Source organism: Poecilia reticulata, chromosome 12 (genome assembly GCF_904066995.2).
Source record: "Poecilia reticulata chromosome 12, P_reticulata-male-v2, whole genome shotgun sequence".
In the NCBI taxonomy this organism is placed as follows: Eukaryota; Metazoa; Chordata; class Actinopteri; order Cyprinodontiformes; family Poeciliidae; genus Poecilia; species Poecilia reticulata.
In genome coordinates, this window is record NC_088841.1 from 19,819,000 (window position 1) to 19,839,898 (window position 20,899).

Genomic DNA, 20,899 nt, shown 5'->3' on the forward strand with positions numbered 1-20,899 from the left:
TCTTGAAATCACAACATTACGACCACTAGCGGAACAAGTCAGCGTGGGGGTGGGGAGTGGGGAATAACCGGGCCCTTTATTCCAAATAATAAAGTTCATGATAATTTAACTTTACAACATATACTGTACATGCCCGCACAGCGGAGCTTACTAGTTTCACTACCACAGAGAGCGGCTATGTCATTTCTGAAATCCATCAGACAACAAACCAAGAGAACAGAAACATCAGGCTACTGGTCACTAATGATGAAACAACACAAATTCAAATCAGTTCAGAACCACGGTTAGGATCGGATCATTTTGACACTTTATCAATTTCAACTCAGAGCCTGGAGCAGCTAGCTAATGCTTAACTCGGTTTATTGTTGACGCGTTTGTAGTGGTATAGAAATGCACCTAATTCCACACAGGTGGTTGTCAGGTGAGAAGTTCCGGTTGATAAGGTGGGCGTGGTATATAAGGAGCTGCGGCGTTCATTCAGGATGTGTCGTCTTTGCTCTTCCACTGTGTGGCTTGCATCCTGTGGACTCTGGCAGCGGAAAGTAACAAAATCTCTGGCTGGCTGGTGCGTGCTACACTAAGATCCTGGTGGTAGGTGTTCTCTCTCCCTGCACTTCAGCTGATCTTGGCCAGAAAATCTAAATTGAATTGTGATTATAGGTAAAAGCGCCACTGCGCTGCGCTCCTTCTCTTCCTCCTTTTGCGAGTGTGTGTGTGCGTGTTTGGATCGGCAGGTAGGAAACTAACGCTCATCTAAGCAATAGTTTGTTAGTTTTATTTAAAATGGTGGCTAATTAATTTTTTCTAGGTCCCCCCACAGTTGGACCATTGCTGCTCTGTTCTGCTCGGATCTACTCTGCTTTGCTCTGTCTGCGTTCGTTTCCCGGATCTGTCAGTCGGCGTTCGTTTTCCCGGACTTCAATCTCAGTCGTTTTTAAAGTTGGACTGCGGCGGTATTATCCGCCTCCATCTATGTTTGGGGTGTGGCATCGGCGCACCCCTTTCACCTCCTGTTGTGGCATGACAAGCGGGCCACGCATGGTCCTGATGTTTTAACTTGCATTGGCTATTGTTAATTTCTATTACTTTACTTATTTTGCTTACGGCCCTTTTTGTCTTTTATTTAGTTGGGCTGATATTATTTTTTTCTAATTAGGTTTAAGATTGTTATCTTGGTTAACTGTTTTTCTTTTGTTGTTTTGCAGTTGCTGAGGTCCGGTGGCGGTGTTGGTGTGGTGACGGTGTCTTCCTCTTCTGCGTGCTGTGATTCTTGAGTTTGGGGTTGTCTCACTGCGTCTGGTGTGTCAAAGGGTTTTTTTTGTTTGTTTGCTGTGTTTGGTGGATTCCGTCCCTATAGCGCCCCCTCTGGCCGGTAACTTCAGCTACTGCACTTACTTTGATTTTCTTTGTTTTCCTTTGTGTCCCATTCTTAAAGAAACTGGTTTTAAAAAGTGTTTTAAAAAGAGCTTAATAAATGGTTGTTTTATAAATTTGAAACTGTCTCAGATGTGCTAAATTCATGCATAACTGAACCTGTGTGCCTTATACCAAAAGAAATATTCTCTGGGTGAAATTCCCAGGGTGGCGTTGTTGTGCAACCTATTAAAACTAAAAGTTCACCAAATCTGAGTTTCCGTCTAGTATCGCCACACGTTGAACGCACCTCGTGCATCTCTGCATGTTTGTAACTCGGCGCAGATCGCGCGCGGGCCGCCATCCACACAAACTGGACGATGCTCTTGTAGGCGGCTCTAATGTGAACGTTAACTATAAACGCCATACTGCTGTCTTGGCTCGCACGCGCTCAACCTTAACTGTTAAAATGCGACTCTAACGCCTGGCGCGTCGCCAGGCGTGGAAACGTCAGCCAGCCCCTCACACAGGCAGAGGAGGTATAATGATGCGGGTTTGACTTCCAGTCAGATGCCCCGCCTCTTCCAGTGGTACAGGGATGATGTCTCTGACATCAACGCTGTACCACCGACAGAAAAAAGTGGATGTATGCTATAGGCGGCTGGGCTGATACAATTTAAAATCAATATTGACTTGACTCGCACTTTGTGAATAATGTCAGAGTTGCTACCTGTAACTAGTCCGGCTCCTTCGCTGGGCTGGCAGTTTTGGCGGGTCTGAATTGCTGCCTAAAAAAACAAACAAAAAAAAAAAACTCCGGTTCATCTCCAAGACAAAATATGCGTCCAGTTTGTGGCTTTTCTTCTCTTTTTTCCATCCTTTTCACTTTGCTGCTCCATGGAACTCCACTCATGTTAACTTAGTCCGTAAAAATGCTCTAGCTCTAGGGTCCGTCGGATAGTCGAACCTCGGATTCAGGAAGAGCAGTTTGGTTTTCGTCCTGGTCGTGGAACACTGGACCAGCTCTACACCCTCAGCGGGGTCCTGGAGGGTGCATGGGAGTTCGCCCAACCAGTCTACATGTGTTTTGTGGACTTGGAGAAGGCATTCGACCGTGTCCCTCGGGGGGCCCTGTGGGGGGTACTCCGGGAGTATGGGGTACCGGGCCCTTTGATACGGGCTGTCAGGTCCCTGTATGACCGGTGTCAGTCTGGTCCGCATTGCCGGCAGTAAGTCGGGCTCGTTTCCGGTGAGAGTTGGACTTCGCCAAGGCTGCCCTTTGTCACCGATTCTGTTCATTACTTTTATGGACAGAATTTCTAGGCGCAGCCGAGGTGTTGAGGGGATCCGTTTTGGTGGCCTTAGGATCGCATCTCTGCTTTGTGCGGATGATGTGGTTCTGTTGGCTTCATCGGAACGTGATCTGCAGCTCTCACTGGAGCGGTTCGCAGCCAAGTGTGAAGCGGCCGGGATGAGGCTCAGTGCCTCCAAATCCGAGGCCATGGTCTTGAGCCGGAAAAGGGTAGAGTGCCTTCTCCGGGTCAGGGGGGTCGTCCTGCCTCAAGTGGAGGAGTTTAAGTATCTGGGGATCTTGTTCACGAATGAGGGAAGAAGGGAACGGGAGATCGACAGGCGGATTGGGGCAGCGTCTACTGTGAAGCGGGCGCTGTACCGGTCCGTCGTGGTGAAGAGAGAGCTGAGCCAAAAAGCGAAGCTCTCGATTTACCGGTCGATCTACGTTCCCACCCTCATCTATGGTCATGAGCTTTGGGTCATGACCGAAAGAACGAGATCACGAGTACAAGCGGCCGAAATGGGTTTCCTCCGCAGGGTGGCTGGGCTCTCCCTTAGAGATGGGGTGAGAAGCTCGGTCATCCGGGAGGGACTCAGAGTAGAGCCGCTGCTCCTCCACGTCGAGAGGAGCCAGTTGAGGTGGCTCGGGCATCTGGTCAGGATGCCTCCTGGACGCCTCCCTGGTGAGGTGTTCCGGGCACGTCCCACCGGGAGGAGGCCTCGGGGAAGACCCAGGACACGCTGGAGGGATTACGTCTCTCGGCTGGCCTGGGAACGCCTTGGGATTCCCCCGGAGGAGCTGGAAAAAGTGGCTGGGGAGAGGGAAGTCTGGGCCTCCCTTCTGAAGCTGCTGCCCCCGTGACCCGACCCCGGATAAGCGGAAGAAAATGGATGGATGGATGGATGGATGGATGGATAGTTTACCATCTGTTGCCAAGTGACTGATGACGTTGGTGGACGGCTGGTAACAAGTTTTACCCAGAATACACTTGGAGACAATATTGGCGATCCTCTTGTAATTTTGCGTGTCATAAAGTTAAACGTAAGAGTAAAACTGAAGCCAGACATGTAGCACAACATTTTATTCAATATTTTACACCTACTATGTCCCTAAAATCAGTTGGTCTTATAGTTTGTAGCACTCATGAGTCAACAATGACTGGGGCAACCTAATATATATTCTACTGGGATAACATATTATGTAATTCTACATACACTATCCTCAACAAGAAAGAACTCACCTGTTCCATCTTTCATCAAATGTGATAAAGGCTTGGAATCCACAAGTTATATTCTGCTTCCCATCCGGGCCCCCTCCCTGAAGCCCCGCCCCTGATTACGACAAATGCTTTTGAATATTACTAAAGTACACACACGACCAAAATTTCAACTGGGTTTGTGGTTAATACCAAAATGATCTATACTCCTGGCAAATGTACATTTTATTTAACCAAGAAGCATGTGTTGCCAGGTAAAAACGTAATACCTGTAAAATATATTTTGTAAATTCTCTTTCGCTTTTATTTCACCTGCAAGGTTGTAGTCCTTATTTTTGTCAGCATGTGTCGCTGTTGAAACAGAGCTGTTTAAAAGTACCGGAAGTTGAAACAAACTCTTGTTTACATACGCTGACACTCTGACTGAGAAAACGGAAGAGGAGGACATTTTTGAGCCGAAACTTGTTGGGATGACCATTTTTTGGCCACATAAGTAAAGAATCAAGATTTCTGGTAATTGATGTCCAAAATGTATTAGTTCCCATGTACGAAACTGAAGTGATGTTACTGACATCATGTCTTTTTGTTTGTCCTTTTTATTTCAGTTTTCTGTTAAATGTTTTGCATCAATGCTGTTAATAGCGCTGTTAATTCACCATTTTGCTAAAGCCATTGCTGGCTACGTGTTTTAAACTAGTATCTAAAAGACCATTTACATAACAAAAGACTATTTTTGCTGCAATTCTTGAACTTTACTTTTCAGTTTTGCAACTCAGAAAAAATGTTCTTTTTGAGAATAAAGAACCCCTTCTTTGTTTGATGTTCTGCGTGCTCTATTTATCCGTTTATTTCAGTTTTCACTTTTTTATTTGACGTTCTATGTGCTCTGTCAGTCCCGGCTTACACGTCATACATTGTAAAAGTATATTTTTCTGATCACAGTTTGTTGTGACTGTGCACCAAGGATGAGAGATAACGAGCCGCAGAGATATTGAGCTCAAAAATCTCACGGATGGAAGAAGGTGAGTCAGAGCATGGAGTGTAATGTAGCATGCAGGCCAAATCTAGATCACTGAACACACCAGTATTTCTTTTGTAATTTTTCATATCGGAGATGGGCAGCATGATTTCACTTCAGTGTGTCTGTCCCAGTTTTGGCAGCAGTGCTTTTACAGTGCTAATGCTGGAAGCAATTCAGGCCTTTCTTTGACACAATTATGTACTTTAAAAGTGGTGAATATTGTAGTTTAGAGGGGATTTTATTTTTTTATTAGTTTATAGAGTCAGATTGTATGCTTCGGACAACTAGTATTTCCAAAAAACAAATTTCCCTTTCTTGCATAGAAATATGCCATCCTCTCTGCTCTATACATCCAAATAAAACTATTTTTTCATTGGTACTTTCTCTTGTATCTTATTCAATGGATCTTATTCTAAAGGTCTGACATGTTGAAAAATTTTGAGGTTTCAAATCTGTAACATTTTAAAAGCTTGTCATATCTTTATGTAAGCAACTATCCCTATGTTTATTAGAACTCATGTGAATCATGTTTTTCAATGGAAGCTCTTTTACATCAAATCTATCACTTGTATCCTCCATGAATTATGACCATTAGTTCCAGGTGCGCATATTAGCTATCCATTTGTTCAAGTTCAAGTTAGGAAGTGGCAGTCCACCCTTCCTGTAGGATTTCTGTTAATGCATTTTAGATATTTAGGGTTATTTAGTAAAATTAAATCCAATGTTTAGCCCATGGACAATTCCATCAGAGGTCCAGTTTTCAGACCACTCCACCCTATAAATTAATATGTTTTAGAAAGCAAGCAGTGCTGATAAAGCAATTTGGGTTTCCCATTATGTGGAACTAAAACTAATATAAATTTTAAATAAAGCCTTATACACTATTCTGCCCTGCTTAAATATGACGACCAGTATAGCGAAAAGAAGAAAATGATTCAGTTCAGCAGTCGAGGTTGAGCAATAACTCGGCTGTTTTATTTATAGGTGGGTTTTCTCCAAAGAAATATGAGAATCTTACAGCCACTGAAATGCTTGGCATGCAGTTTCTTTTGAGGCTGCAGGTTGACTTGACTGAAGCATTTTGTATATTTGGACTTCAGGAGGTAGACTGTCTTCGGTGTGAACACTTTCATATGCAGAGAAGGTCCACAGTGAAATATAGCAGTTTTTTAAAGTAAGTTTTTATTTAGCAAACATGTTTATGAATATATGTAGAAATTAATAAATTTAATAAATCAGTAACTCAGTAATTTATTAGAAAACAATTATAACAACTGAATTGCTGAGCCTATAAAATGTAAAAAAAAAAAAGTCACAGTTATTTCATTTAGGTATCAAACAGTTAATGTGCTCTAGGGAACAATGAGATAATTTAAACACATTAAATAAATTGTCACATGTATTTTGATATAAAGGTGTTTTGAAGAGCAGCTTAAGGGAGTGAGAACTTCTTATCACTCTTTTTAAAAATAAGTACGTTAGTACAGTGCAAGTACAGAGTGGTACATTGTTTTATATTCTTATGTATGTGTTTGTATATATATATATATTTTTTTTTTTCTTTTGCTTTTTTTATTTCATTTATTAGGAATTAATCTGTTTTGGCACAGTTGTGTTTATTTACCGCAACAACTCCTTTCTGCATTGAATTTTCATGTTTTCTCTGAGCATCCATGGGTTTTCTCCCGCTGCTCAATTCATTTTAGGTTAACTGGTTGCCTGTCATGAACTGGTGACCTGTCCAGGGTGGCTCCTCCCCTCCCCCACCGCTGAAAGGATATGGATGGATGGAACCTCTATATTCATACGAATTTACCCTACCGTGGTTAAATAAAAATTATTTATAAAAAAAAAAAAAGAAAAAGAAAGAAAGAAAAGATACGATAATTTATGACCATGGCTCGTTGAAACCCAATCAGCAGCAGAGGCGGCCACTCCTCAGCCAACCATCCACCTGTGAACCAATGACGCTTCATGCATAGTAAACGGCTCTTAAAGAGGCATCCACTTTTCCCCCCCATGCTAAAGAAACGTGGAGGGCTTCCTTTAAGTACACAGGGGGCCTGGAAGGCAGGCTGCCAGGGAATATATGGGGCTAGACAGCCTGCTTACTTGTAACACAAGGTCCCTTTACAGAATTATCCACGCTCCGCTGGAGCCGCCTGTCCCCGCCCCCTTCCGTCCCTCCAACAACACACAGCATCCATCCTCATGGGCTCACACGCTGCGTGATCCACATCTCAAACCGACAGAGCGGTGGCTTGGCCGAGCCTCATGGAGTAGTAGGACTACTAGTAGGAGGAGGTGGGCTGCTCTCGGCTACCTTTTGTTACTTCCCCCCCCTTTCTTTTATGGAGTCGCCTTTTTGTCCGGAATATCGCTGCATCCCATAGCGGTAAGTGTCTGTGCCGCAGATGCTGAAGGGGAAACGGGACTATGGAGCTATTGTCTGTTGCTGAACCAAGTTCAGATTTTTAATTAAAAGGCAACGCTGGGGTCAGATTTAATTAGATTGATCCAATAATTAACAATGGGAATCTGTTAAAACTGCGATTTAGACAGAATATCGGTATTTCACAGGCACATGTCTGTTTCCACCAGCAACAGTGGCCACCTTATAGCGCTTATTTAAAGCATAACGGGATATCCTCAACCGATTTTTGCACAGCCAACAAGAACAACGTGAGATTTTTTTTTTTAATGTATTCTTGGTGTGTGTAAATATGTCGCCTCCGTTGCCGAGCAAAATGTGTTTTCAGCCCAACGGGGGGAAAAAATGTGGCCCGTTTCCCCGCCCCCTCCCACCCCCCACCAACATCAGATCCTGGCCATGTCTCCTCCAGCAGCACCCGTAGCCGTGCAAAGACGCCGCTGATCCCTCAAAGACGGAATTCCCAAGCCTATTAGGGGTCTTTATAATGGTTTCAGGGCAACCTTGAAATTAAATCAGTGTTGCATGTGTCATCATCAGCATGTTCCGATTGCCTCTTCTTTCATTATGTTTCCACTGCAGTGCCATGCATTTACTGTAATGGCTTATGCAGGGGGAAGAAATGAGAGTAATGCGTGCAGATCCATCACATTTTGCTTTTGTGGAGTAAAAATTAGGATTTAAGATGTTTGTAATGCACCGATAAGGTATTTAAATAATAGACTCGCCTTTATGTGGGCAAAAATACATTCATTCTCGGCCACAGTTATAAATTGTACATTGTGACCAGGAATTGAGAGTAAATAATATGTGAAGTCATTACTACAGGAGCCATTGCTACTTATGTTGAGTCACCTGCCGGATTAAATCTCGCCTGTCCGTTCATTGCATGCCCTTAACCAACTGTGTGCATGCACAGTTGCACTGAACCCTCCTCAGCTTGGCTGAGCATTGAAGACAAGAAAGCATTACCCACCCAGAGAGGCAGCATATTTTCACCTTCCATCCTAAACGGGCATCTTACTGCATGTGCTCGTATATTTACGGGCGTGTCTAAGCTCGTGTCTGTTGTGTGAGCCAAAGCAGACGAGTAGTGTTATTCAGCGGCCAGATGGCCGGTAGTTGGACCATCAGGTGAGCCTTTTCCAAGGCTGTCAGTAGGATCTGGTGAACGCTGGGCGCCTCTTGGATCCCAGCCACAAACTACACAAGTGTGCACCTGAGTGTGTCTCTATGTGGTTGCTCTCATGGACCGTGAGTTTGCGCTCACTTTTCAAATCGCTGCATATGTTAGTTGGCATATAGGCTGTTTAGTGGATGCTTGGACGTGTGCATTTTCCTGTTGATGCTTAGACAGCTAGCCAGGCTGAGGTCACAGTGACATAATTTGCCTAAAACATAATCATCACCAAGAATGACTGTGTGGTAGTAGAGGCCTATGAAGGGTTCCTACACAACGTTGAAAAGTCTAGAAAAGTATGGGACTTCCTTTTATAATTGTCCAGGTCTGAATCAGAATGGAAAAATATTTGATTTAACTTCTAACTGTGTCTAATCATGTCTTATGCAAAGGTTGTAATTGGGTTATTTCAAATCAAAATGCTTTTTTTTTTCATTTGCCAAGTCAAACATTTTGGTTTTCCACTTAATGGATAAGTTCACTCACTTTCAAATATGAAAAAGAGACTTTATTACCATCTGATCTCAAAACAGCTATAAATACTGCCATTATGGATTTTAAATTGGTTCTAAGAAAAACACTTAAAATGGTGGTGGCAGCACCATGCTCTGGTCATACTTTTTCTTCAGTAGGGGACAAGGAAGCTGAAGGGGTGCAGAGAAATGTTCAATCTTGGGCTGCATTTAGGTTATGCTTAAAGTTCTGTGATCTATGCATGCCTCACATAAAAATATGAGACACTATTCATTCTCAATTTGTTGATAGAAATGTGACAGGAAAGATTTCTGAGGTAAAATATGTGCTACTTATCATGACTAGTCTCCAGGTACAGAAATATTAGAGGGAATCCTGCAGGACAGTGGACCGTCCACCGAGGCCGATTAAATAATTCATCTCTTGTGTGAGGTGGCTTCCTCAGTGATGAATCATAGCATCCACATGAAATTCAAGATGCATCCTGATCAGCTGTAACAAACTGCTTACAGAAACTGGATACTGTTGTTTTCATCTTTTTGTATTACTTGATCCAGTCATTTAGCTTTGCATTTATGCACATGAAGCATTAAGAAAGAAAAAATTCTTGCAATGAAGAAAGGTTGAGTTTTACAAATCAAGATAGATCAAATGGAATTCAGTCTGCTTTCTTCCTTTTTTTTAAAATAATCAGATTCCAGTGAAGCTGCAGAAAGAAGTGACATTTGAACCCATCTCTAAAATCCATCCTGAGAAGGGACTAAATATTGATTTTTCCATGCTGTCTCGCACCCGTAGACATACATGTGCGGGCGGAATCACACATAAACCTCCTCCATGGCTCAATGCTAGCAGGAATTTGATTACATCTAGACATGGGGGGCAGTGTTATTAGCGCAGTGGTGGTGTCTCGATTGGGTAATAGATCTGTCACAGCGATGTCCCCTGGGAATGATCGGCCCTTTTGGGCGAGATAAGACCTGTCACTGGAGAATGAGTGACCCTGCCTTTATTTGAAAACGCTGATACATACAGGTGATAAATCTCCCGGTAGGTGAGCTAGAATGACGTTTCCAGATTTTGCAGTGTGGCTTACTGTTTAGCATTTCAAATTTGAACATCACCACATATAGATATACATTTTAAAATCATTGACTCGTAAGAAAAACCTTCATGCTGTAGCGGTTAGTTAAAATTTTTGATAGAAAAAGACCTGGCCAATCATAAAATTCAGAGAGTTCAAATCTGCAAAGCAGGTGTACTACACTGCATGTCCCTGCAGCACTGCAAAGCAGCATTTTCTATTGAGGGAAGGGCTGCTTTGCAGTGTTGTCCCCTTGAAAGTAAGTTTAAAGAGACTGTCGGGATCATTTTTTGGCTTGGGCTAGTTGTCAGAATACCCCATCAACCTGCTGCAGACTGATGGAAGTGGAAAAAAAGGGGACGGATCCTGAGAGTTAGGCTGACCATGTGTAAGACTAAAGCCGATTTTATCTATGTTCAATTCAGATGTCATTGCGATACACTTCACAGTACAAATTTACCAATTCACATACAGAAATATGTAATCTAAGAGTGGGACATTAAAAGTTATTTTAATGCGTTAAAAATTTTAATGGAATTAAATTCTTTTTTTTTATGCAAATGTCCTGAGCTGGAACCTTCCTTCTGTGTTTCTGGTACATCCGTGAATCTGATACATAGGCTGTTGTGTGGAAGTTGTGCAAAAAAACCTGCCTACTACTGAAGCTGGACCATCGTTTTACGTTTTACTCGCAAAGAGCTCATTAAAGAACAAAATGATCAAATAAAACTCTTTCTTACCTGAGAAGCTATACTTGGTATACATGTGTTTGATGGTCAGAGAGGTGACCCTGCTCAAGCTATGCAGCTGCTGTTACATATTGAAATGTCTTTCTGTTGAAAATACGCATCTTCTTGATTTGTTTCATAATCGTCTTCAAAAAGTGTTTTAAGCACAAAAGTGGGCACCTCGCAGTCTGTTAGACAATTCTTTTAGAGAAAAATGTAATTGGCCTCTGCCGTTTTATTTAATGCATCATCTATCCATGATGGTCTGTCTGTCTTATAAAACCCTGCCTTTCAACTATCCTGCATCACAAAAGTGTATTTTGAAAGGATCTGTTTGCTTTAAATGCTGTTAGGGCTTAGGGTTGTTTAGAGATGGCTTTGGACCTTCCCTTCCTCTTTTCTAACGAGTGCAGAGGAAGACAATCAAACTTAAAAAATGGCAAACCACTCTGACCCATTTCACAAACAGGAACACGTGTATTGGTGTAACTTGGCATCTTGTTGTGACTATAATGCTGCTGTCGCTGTTCAAATGCCACTCAACTTGTTAAATAAACTGACATTTATCTTTGGCTGGTAAATCTCATGTGCCCATCTATCTGTCATCGGTCTGCTGCATGGTTTGGCAGGTCATACCCTCTTAGTCCTGTTCATGGTTTTGTGGGGACTCGTGCTTTTCTCCAGCAGTTTAAGGAGGTTGATCGTGGACGCTGCTAATTTCACCTGTAGTGAATCAGATGCAGCTAAATATGGAATAACAGCTGCAGATTCCTGTCACCATCTGATAAGAGTTCATGTTTAAACTAAGACTCTCCTGCGTAGCTTGATGCTCGGTATCTGCGGTGGGAAGCCGATCCAGACTTGCTTCGTATGTGTGGCATAAAATGTTCAAAAGTTAGAATCTTCACCCAATGTTTTACTGGAACAAATCTAATTAAAACAAAAGTTGCAGCACAGAAATGTGAGATTTTCTTTTCTCTTCCACATTCTCCATACCCCGGCTGATGTTATCGTGATGATTCTGAAATAAATGAATGCTCAGATCAAAAAGCCCGTTTGATCTCACTATAGACTAAAATCCAGAGATGTTACAAGGCAGCAGGAGGAAAAAAAACAAACTTGTACTGGATCTCTGAATGTTTCAAATGAAGTGAAAACACATGGGACTCTCATGGGAAGTCAGGATTTATTTTCTTAAAAACTTTTAATCATGCATATGCAGATACCTCTAGGCATTTTCTGCTTAGTGACATTTGTTGGGCTGCAAAGCAACACTCATTATTTTTTTATACCTTAACAAACTGTGTGTTGCTTTACAGAAGCATATGCACAAAATAGTTGTGGAACTGCAGTGTATAGAATCTAATTTAACTTTAGCTTCCCAAATGTTAAAAATATACCACTAATGCGAAAAGCTAATTAGGAGCTACAAAGACTCATTTGCAAGTTGGCATGTTTTGTTTCTTTTGTCACACCACATGCATGAGAAATAATTGAATTTGACAGCTTAGTCACGAGTCTGGGATAAGACCACTGACAAAACGGACAGCTGGGCCATTGAGCTCAAACATTTTTGAGGCCATTTTTAACCCTATCATTTAAATGTTCATTGTTTTTACAAGTCCTATGTACTTTGTATTGCTAAAAACAATTTTAAGATGAAACAAATTTGGCAAAAACAGGGAAATCAGAGTTTTTCTGACTTTTGTTTTAGAGCAATGCTTCTTGGCAATAAATTGTACTGTTGGACAGCCTGCTTACTTTCCCTCTAGTTGTTCCACATTTGTAAGAAAAATGTATTTATGGATTGAGCAGCAGGGTTGAGTATGTGGACTGCATCCATAACAAAACTTGCCAAATCCTATCTGCCAATGCCAAGCAGCTTATTCCACTGTTGATGCTTGTTTTGAGCATCTGGTACACCTGGTACTGACAGTCAGGTGCCTGATGTCTTCTTCAAGCGCGCCACATCGGACTAGTCTGGGAAGGGCTCATTCCTTACTGCAGCTTTCAGCTGGTGGTGGGCAAAACCAAGTTACAGCAGCAGAGTGGAGCAACACAACAGTGTGTTACCGAGGTGGTGGTTTAAGGAGAACAACAAGCTTGAGGCGTGGACTTGGTTTTTAAGTTCTCCAGTGCAGCATCTGTGGATGTGCTGGATAAACTACTCTGATCCATGGAGAGCCCATCTTTCAGATTCCAGGACTTAAAAGATCTGCTGCTTACATGTCGGTGCTGGACACCACAGCTCACTTTCAGGGGTCTACCATTGGTAGCAAAGACTCCACCAGGCTGATTTGCTATCAAATGGGGACCAGCAAGCTTTTGGGCAAATCGTAATAATGTTATGGTCAATCAGTTAAATAAACCTAGTAAAACCACTGATAAAGACAAGCCTCTGCACATAGAATAGTATAAGTTTCTCACCAAATAAAACTATGCAAGTTTTCGGTTCTTTATCTCTAATTCTCTGTGTCCTTTTTTTGTCCCATTTCTTGTACTTTCTGTTTCTCGATTTGCTCATCCCTCTCCACATACCTGATTGAATTCAGTGTTCTGTCTGATGTTTAACACCTTGGGGAGAATGGATTGAAAAGATGGAGGTTATCTTTTATGTTAACTTTCACTTGCGTATATGTGCATGTCTGTATTCTTTTAGGATGTTAGAGAAAGCTTGCAACAGCAGTTCTCTAAAATATTGTATAATGGAAGATTGTGACTATTCTATCCCAGGGTGATATTTAGATTCTGGTTTCGTCAGAAGTTGGCTTTGTAAGAAAAGCAAGGACTTTACAGTATGAAAAAAAAAAATTCCTATGGAGCACTTTAAAAAGTGCTACAAGGGAGGATTGGAAACTATTTTTAGCGCCAAAGATTCTCTGTTGGCAAGAGTGTTAGCCATGGGACTTTACTGTTTCAGTCTCAGGAAGCGGTTGTGCAGTCAGCAGAAGAGGAGGGAAGAAGCAAAAGAAAAATGAGATCTGCATATCCTGTTATCTGTGAATCTTTTTCTCAACAAGCTGCAAAGTGCATATTTGCTATCTGGTGACAGCTGGAGTGTTTGCGCATCCTTAAAACCTCCTTGAGTTTCATTGTAGCTGAATATGAACTGCTGAACACTTGGACTGCTTGCAGGCAATATTTTTCTGAGGCTTTGTAGTAAAAATCAAGAAACTGAAAATCAGCTTGAGGAGCTGAAGATCAAAAGACTGTCGATACAAAACACTGCATATAGGTACCGATAAACAAAAAAAAAAGCTAATTTTCTCCTCTCAATTGTCGGCGACTTCAAAAAATTATACCACAAACATCCGAGTTTATTAGAAACATCAAAAAGACAGCTTTGTTTCTGATGTTTATTTAATGAGATGGGCATCTCTGAAAAGATAAAACCCCTAAAACAATATGAAAAAGAGTGTTCCCTTTTTGTACCCTTCTTACTGAGCGGTTTTTATGCGTTTCCACTAATATTTGTTCAGTCGGAAGCTCTCCTTGTCATGACCCTAATCTTTAGTTCCCTGCACAGATCATCTGTCAGATTTAATTTGGGTCTGGGCGGACCACTCAGAAACGTTAATGTTACTGTCAGGAGAAACATGTTGGTGAAATTAAAAGTTTACTTTGCACTTAAATCTGCCATGGGTGTCAATTTTGCACTGAACTGGAATTGCTGATTGTGGCACCCTTGGCAGAAATTGCAATAGTTGGCAACAAGTTGCTTGGGGGCCAGTTTGGTTCACTCTTGTCTGCAGATATGTTTTAATTAAGTCTCATTTGATGTTTTTTAAACATGAACGGTCTACTTGGGGTCATGCTACAGCATCTCAGTTGGATTTTTATGCACTCCAAAACTAACCTTGTGGGTCATTTTTACCCATTCAAAGGTGGATTTGCTGATGAGCTTCAGAGCATTTTCCTGCTGCATAATTCGAGCTTCACAACAGCTCGAATTATGCAGCTTCACAAGCTGTTGGCTTATGAAGCTGCATAATTCGAGCTTCACAACAGCTCGAATTATGCAGCTTCACAAGCTGTTGGCTTATGAAGCTGCATAATTCGAGCTTCACAAGCCAACAGCTTCACAAGCTGTTGGTTGAACATTTTACCTTCAAGATTTTCTGGTGAAGAGCAGAGTTTATGCTTCCATCAATTCAGATTGCAAAGCAGCAAATCAGCCCCATGCCATGACTCTACCGCCGCCATATTTAACTGTATGACTTTCTTTTTTATGCCAGATGTAATGGGATGGACAACTTACAAAAAACTCCACTTTAGTCTTTGCAGCACACAGGATATTTTCCCAAAAGTCTTGAGGTTAATAAAGATGGGTTTTTTTTAGGCAGATGTGAGACAGGTTTTTATGTTAAGATGCAATTTTTTTCTTAGTCTGTTTCTTATTGTTGAATCTTTAACACTGATCTTAACTAAGGCGCCTGCTTTGACTCTTGTTCTGGGATCTTTTGTCAGCTTCCTAAGGCTTTGATTCACTCTTAGAGTAGTTTTGGTCCTGGCCAAAAAGATTACTATAATTTTAGAAAAATCCAACAAGAGAAATTAACTGCTTAGCAGGAGTTAAGTAAATGTGTGAAACAGTTTGTTTATATGGATGAAATGGCAGTAAGTCTGGATGAAATGAGGGTAGGAAGATACAATTTACTTCTTTCATTCACATGTGGTAAAACTAAACTGTGTGTAGAAAATAAAATTACTGTAGGTGGGAACTAGCGTTTGTGGACCTGTGAAATAAGATGTAAGAAATAAGATTTTTCAGTCTGTTTTGTTTTGCAAAGATTGTTCCTACTGTGGATGCAGCATTTTATACTTTTAACCTTAAATTGAAATGGAAAGGTTTTTAAGTAGTCGCACCAACCCGTTTGTAAAAGCATAAGTGTTGTAGTTTAAGCAAAATGCAATTGCAGCTCAATCCAGGACCACATAAAGATCAGAATGTGACAATGTAAGGAAATCATTTAAGGTTTTCACACACAGCTTCTGATTTTCGACTCTATGCCAAACTTGCCGTGGCAGGTAAACAACACTCAATCAGTCGTCATCTTTCTGCAGGAACAGAAATCAACTGGAGATCAGGAGATGGGTTTTCAGATGTGATATTTCTGCGCTCAATATTTCACTTCCAGCCCCTGCTGTCTCTGATTGGAGCACAGTCACAACTAGAAAAAGCCATCACAGCTGAATGGTCGGGCTGTGGAGATACTGATGAGTGCTGACATGTCCTGTGGGCTACTCGTTTGATGAGCTTGCCCCTGGGTAGATGATCTGATCTTGTCACTTCTGACTGTAATTAACTGGCACTGAACTAGAATAAAAATTCTCCTTGGATATTGTTTTTGGAGCGTATTTTTTAAAATGTCTTGAGGTTCCGGGAGAAGATAAATTGTGTTAAGCCCTTACCGTGACTATAGGCCCAATTGTTCTGAGCCGTGAGGCCGGTCTGCTGAGTGCTAAATAAATGAGTGTGGTGTAAACTGTTTGACATGGAGTGTGGGCCCTTTAAATTTTTTTTGATTTGAATCATCTGTCACAGAGCCTCTGGTGAAATCATCATGTTCACAGTCAAACTGTCACATTCCCATATTTCTTCAAATGCATTTCCTCTGTACTCTGACCCTTGATAGAAGAAAAAAAAAGAAGTCAACCTGCAAGGTTTTATATTTGTTTTTTCACAAAGAGCTCAACAGATTTAACATTTGAGAAATCGATAAGTGAATTTTCAGCACATTTCAGCTTGTTTGGATGCTTAGGTAGCTGCAAACGTTCTATTCTTGTTGGAAGCCATGTTTGATTGCTCTCTTGAGTCATTATTGTAGATCACAGCTGCAGTTCTTTGGAGGTACTGAGAAACTCGGACTTAGAAACTCTTTTACAACTAAAGTTCAGCCAGATTGGATTGAGAGAATCTGTGAACATCAATTTTAAAGTCTTGGCACAGATTCTGAGTTGTGCCAGACAGTCTGGGCCACACAGTCAAAGTCTGTGTGGCCCAGACTTTGACTGGGCCACACAAGTAGATGGATTTCCTTTGTGGCTCAAGCTGCATTTTTAAGGTTGTTGTTCTGATTCCTGGCTACGCCTCCATGACTTCTAACAAGTCTGCCTCCAGAATGACCAATTAGTCAAACATTTTCTCATCAACTCTAACTCCCCAATCCCTGCTGATGGAAAACATCCCATATCATAATGCTACCATGTTTCAGGTCGTTTCCAGAGTGACGTAGATGATAAGGGTTGCTTAAAATATGAGAATGTCGATTCCCATTGAGTGGCATAAAGATGGAAATAAATTGATTTATATTGAAGAAAAGATTAAAAAATGAACCTGCTTCTTTTGCCCTGCCAACTTTAAAAATATGGCTTCCAGTCAGAGCCTTTTTAAATTCTCACTGGTTGAGTAATTCTATAAACATTCAGCTTAGGGACAATTTGTATGAAGTCACAGACTATTGACCTTAATAGAAAGAAGTCTGAGTGTTTTTGCTACTACAATGATAGAAGACTGGGTTTTACTGAAAATCCCATGAGTCAGTGTATTTTTACTGGAATGGTACTCAAAAATGTTCTTTTAATTCTGAGGCATTCCTCATTCAGTTTCATGAATGCACACCTGTCATCAATTATAAATCTGGTGACTCTGAAACAATCTTCTGCTACCATTTAACGAAAGCTATAGTTTACAGATAGCCTGCAAATGATCATGGGTACCTCATTTTCTAAAGATGTATGTAGTTCATATTGTATGGCACTATAAAAGTAGTCGCCAAAATTTGGAGAAAACGTAGGCAGAAAGTGAAACTACAAAACTGGACGTTTCTCCAAAACAAACTAAAAAGACAATGCATATTTGTGTTAAAGAGTTTGCCAAGTAGCCAACAGCAACCCTGAAGGAGCTGCAGGAATTTCTCCCAAGCATCGCTTTTACTCCACCTGTGACAACCTCATATATACTGCAGGTCTGGACTGAAGATTAGGGCTTCAAGACGGAAACCTTTTTGCTTCAGTAAAATAAAGTCTGTGGTTGCATGTGTTGCTGTCTGATGAAACATCACCTTAATTTTGTCTACAATTCCAAAACATGAGTTTTACATAAGAACAACATCATAAAAATAATATAATGACTTTAAACTTTTATTTTAATAGCCATTTTCTTCCACTCACATCCTGTAGTAGAACACTCTGCTTTAGATTGGATTGGTCATAGAATGAATGAAGCAGACAATCTGACTTTGCAGAGAGATCAGAGAAATTCAGAACAGGCTGATTGAGGTGCTTAATTTTTATTTTTTTTTATTGTGATAGGAGTTTCATTGATATAAGCTGCAGGTAATACAAGTAAATCATTTTAGCAGTTTGAGTGAAACACTAAAAAACCCTCAGGTTGTAGTATTAGATTTTTTATTTTTTAAAGTACATTTCATTAATATGGTCACTTAATTTAATTCTAGTGGATTTTTTTATCGCAATAAAAAAATAAATGAAACTTGTTTATCCCTTCTATGAAATGTCACTGAGTTTGAGGAGGTCATTGAAAGTGGATTGAGATGGATTGCATTGGGTTTTAGTAGAACTATTTTTATGGATTTTTTTTTTTGTCTCACCTTTTTTTTAAAAATATTTTATTATTTTTATTTGGTGCCATGCAGGCTCCTCCAGGCGTCCAAGAAGCCTTCTCAGGTGAATGCTTCCGGTTTCAGAGAACCGCGAGAGCATCATCCATAAAACGGAGAACCTCAGTTTAAATTCACTCGACAGCTATCCGCCCAGTTGACGCGTCCTTGAAAAGGAGAGTGAGTTTCCTCCGGCTCTGCGACGACAGCAAGTTAATGTTTGCGCTGAGCTTCCTTCAAGCGAAGACGAGGATAGATTAGAAGACGGCACAGAGAGGAATGATCCGTACGGGACCGGAGTCTTCCGCTGCAGGTTGTCTTTCATTGACACTCTTACAGATTTGTTTTGCTGAAACTCCAGCGAATTGCTTTAAGTACTGGGAAACAAACTGATTTTTGGCATCTAATGCAGTCCTGAGCAGGTCGGGTGGAGTGTTAAATGGGTTAGGGACAGCCACTTAGGGACTGATTAGACCTGCCAACATCAATACTGGCTGTCAGGGTGTAGGGACTGAAGGAGATTGAAGTGTTTAGTTTCAGATTGGCACGGGAGTTGGACGCAGTGAACGTGAGAGGTTTTCAGTTAGCAGACCGATGGTTTCAGTCTGGAATAATTTTACACAACAATAGTAATTGTAGCTGCTATTTCAACAACAGTGAAATGATAGCTCTTGATGCCACCTCATAATGTGTTTCTGGCTTTTTGTTGTAAACAGAGAAGTGACAATATTTTAATATGTTTAGTTTCGGTTTAACATCACTAAATGCCAATATGTTTAAAAATATGATTGAATGGAATTATTGTGTTCTGTTTTAACAGTACAATGACATTATTTAATATTACTGGTGGAATACATTTTCTCTCCTTTTTGTTTTTGTTTTTTTAAAGCAATTTTGTATTTGTGGGACTATGCATTCTTAAAACTCTTGTCATAAGGCATCTTCTGACTGAAGTGACTCTGAACTGGCTCTTTAACTGACAAAAACCAAGCTCAACCTTTTATAGAACCAGTTAACAACTGGCTGCAGCAGAACTGGTTGAGCACTGGAAATGCTTTGTTGCAACAAAAAAAAAAAAGTTTGAAAATCAACTTGCGTACATTTGTTTTAGTATTTGTACCAAGAAACCTATTTCATTTTGTTGCCATGTTCGAGTTTGGTCTAGGTCTAGGAGTGCACAAAGTAACATTTTTATAAGTTCTGGCTGAATTGAAAATGTGTGTTGATAAATATGTCAACAACTGAAAAGGTTACGCCTCACAGAAGTTGTACAAATAGTGCCCTACATGTTGTTGAATGGAAATATTTGCAAATAAGTATGTCTTAAAAATATTGCACTCTCCTTTACAGTTCTGATTTTCTTCTTTTTATTTTTTTTTTAATTTTTAGACTTGTTTTGCATATTTCAAAAATATTAAAGTAAGTGCGCCATAATAAACAATCTGTTCTCTTAATTATAACCATGCGCACCGAAACGTATGTCTTGATGGTCATAAAACCAAACGGAAAAGTGCATATTTGCCTCTTGATTGCAAATTATAAGTCTTATAAATTAAGCTGCACTTAAATCAAAGGCACTCAGAGTGGCTGCTGCTACAACCTGAGCTTCACTGGGAAAAACCCGGTCCTTTTTTATTATTTTTTCTGACTTTCGATTTAAGCATAATGCAGATGCGTCAAATGACGAACCCTGTGTCCTCTCTACTCGGTGATTCACAACAAAGTGTTTCAAGTTCCACTTAGTCGCGGTGCATTCAAAGACAAAAGAAGAGGTTATTTTTAATTGTCAGGACAGTCACCACTCAAACCACTCCACCTGAAAGTCTGCCTGGTGAATGGAGGTACATCATTAACTGCTCACATTTGAAAATACTACGTATCCTCTTTGTTTATTTATTTTTGTAAAACAAAGTTTTAAGATTAAAGCTGATCAATTTTCTCTCCTACCACTTATGAGATTCATGCCTGTGCAAAGGCAGGATCAGTGACTTTATATATTTTCACATCTGTTGGTTGTACTGGTGCCACTACGTTTGTTTTCTACAGCAGAGAGGTTCTGCAGAGGCTGATATATTCTGTGTTCACTCCATTCATTATTCAGGATTGTGCAGTAAAACGACAGAAGCTCAAATTAGGAACTTTATTCCCTAATAGGCAATTAAAGGCAATTATAACTTCATGAAACATTCATGACCACTTAATATCGACTGAGGGCCAGAGCTTTAAATCAAAAGTAATTACAATATAATCAGATGTTTTTATCTTTATGAAATGAGCTTTTAAAAACCGCCCATTTCTTTTCAAATTAACAGGGACCTCTTATTACATCACACAGCTAAAGCAATACAAGCCAGAAAGACGACATTCCTGCCTATTTTACAAAACAAAATGAAAACAATCAGTTCCATTAATTTAGAATTGAGATTTAGTTTAGCTAAATGTAAACACTGCTGTTGTTTTTCAGCTAAAACTTGTTCTCTTGTGTTATTTTGATCT

At 40.5% G+C, this 20,899-nt stretch overlaps 1 protein-coding gene across 3 annotated transcripts in view; it reads left to right on the forward strand.

Annotated features, from left to right (window-relative positions):
• Window positions 1-20,899, forward strand: part of plppr1 (phospholipid phosphatase related 1) — a 73,191-nt gene that overhangs the window by 20,733 nt on the left and 31,559 nt on the right. The window contains exons 1-2 of one of the 3 annotated variants that reach the window (XM_081613196.1): window positions 6,914-7,279; window positions 18,440-18,716. The exons of 1 other annotated variant lie outside the window; for it this stretch is intronic. The gene's annotated coding sequence lies outside the window, so the exon portion shown is untranslated. Of the gene's footprint in view, window positions 1-6,913; window positions 7,280-18,439; window positions 18,717-20,899 lie in introns of those variants that run through there. One more of the 3 variants, XM_081613195.1, reaches the window with a different exon arrangement.